Source organism: Meleagris gallopavo, chromosome 25 (genome assembly GCF_000146605.3).
Source record: "Meleagris gallopavo isolate NT-WF06-2002-E0010 breed Aviagen turkey brand Nicholas breeding stock chromosome 25, Turkey_5.1, whole genome shotgun sequence".
Classification (NCBI taxonomy): domain Eukaryota; kingdom Metazoa; phylum Chordata; class Aves; order Galliformes; family Phasianidae; genus Meleagris; species Meleagris gallopavo.
Window position 1 is genome coordinate 5,134,655 of NC_015035.2, and position 1,739 is coordinate 5,136,393.

Consider the following 1,739-nt stretch of genomic DNA (forward strand, 5'->3'; position numbering starts at 1 on the left):
AGCACGCAGGCTGGCAGGGGCGCGGAGCCGTAATTAATGGGGCCGCTTTGCCAATCAGTGGCCGCGCCGCGCTACCACTGGCAAGCACAGGCCTTTTTATTTATTTTACTTAACTGCTGTTGGTAAAACTCCACTCCAGAAGCAAGGCCGGGAGACGGCGCGGTGGGATCTCCACTGGGATTAAGGATTACGCTCTGCTAGGAATGGTGTGCACACACCCCATCAGCAGTGAGGTCCCCCCAAGTCCGGCACTGGGCTGCTCCCTCTGCCATCCGAGTGCCACTGGGATGCTGCTCCCACTGCACAGACCCGTCCTGCCCCTCCTCCCCCTCCCCCCCCCGACACCGTGCCAAGGGGCAGGGGCTTCCAGGAGGTCACCAAAGTGGGGTTCCAGACCTTCAGGCAGCAGCAGTAAGTGGATGCATGTGGGGTGGGGGGTTCAGTAGCCCCTGGTCTTGTCTGGAGCTGGATGCGTCGGGAGCCTCCGAGGTGCTGCTCTCTGGGGAGGAGTAGGGCTTGGATCCACCCTGCTCTCGGCAGACATTGAGAATGAATAGATGGGCTGAGAGCAGAGGGACGCGGTGGCCCCTGCAAGCACAGAGGAAAGACGGAGCCTTGATGTTTGGCAACCGAGTCGGGTGGCTCTGGGCCAGCTTCGTCCCCATTAGAGGATGGCAGCGTGGTAGGAAGTGAATTTGCAGGGCCCTGGCCCAAATTCCCTTGGAGAAGCATCGAGGCGTCAAAGTAGGCAGGTCCCAAAAGGTCCGTGCGTCCATCCGAGAGCAGGGCTGCTGCATCCCCTCCTGTGGGGCATGGAAAGTACAGGGAGCCTGTGGGGACGGGGCTGTCCTGCCCCATATCTGTCACTCAGCAGCGATGGGCACAGCCTGGTGAAGGAAAACCCGTCTATTCCCATGGTTCCATATAGAGATAGCCTGGATGCAGGCAGTGATGGCAGCACCCACAGGTCTGTGTCCATTTTCTCTCCAGCTCAGACAGGTTTGTAGCATCCCAGCTCCTGGCGAACTCCTCAGATCAAAAGCAGTGTGTGGGAAGAAAAGGCCTCGAGGAGGAACTGCTGCCAGGCTCCAGCACAGAGGGGCTGACGCTGCCTCGCAGCCGCCTCCAGTGTCCGCGGTGCCAAACCCCACTGGGGAATGGGGCTCTGAGCAACGCGATGAGGGCGGCCAGGGGGCAGCCAAGCGAGAGCCACAGTGACGGTGACGACAGCTGTGGCCGCCCCGCTCCTCCCCACCGCCTCTGTGCTGGGACCACATGAGCACCAACACTGGCTTCCCATAGCCTGGCTCCAAACCGAGCCGCCGTGGGGCAGGGCTCAGCCCCCACTGCTCCCAGTGCCTTCCAAAAGCACCGCTCAGCGCCAGTCCCACACCACATGCCCCATCTATCAGCATCACCCACCCCAAAACCACAGCCAGACGCTCAGCACAGCACAGCTTGGCCACCCCAGGGCCACCTCCTTGGGGCCAAATCCCCACGTCAGCGGTGCCAGGCACCATCCAGCACAGGCAGCTCTGCCATGACCTAGAAAAGCGAAGGGCTGCTCACACACAGCGAGCCACAGTGCACACTGCCAGAATGGGGCTGCACAGATCCTCCTGGTGCTTCAACAAGTGACACAGGGACACATGTGGCGTCGCTCCATCTGCACATCCCTGAGCACATAGGTCCCAAGGGAAGGGAAGGGAAGGGAAGGGAAGGGAAGGGAAGGGAAGGGA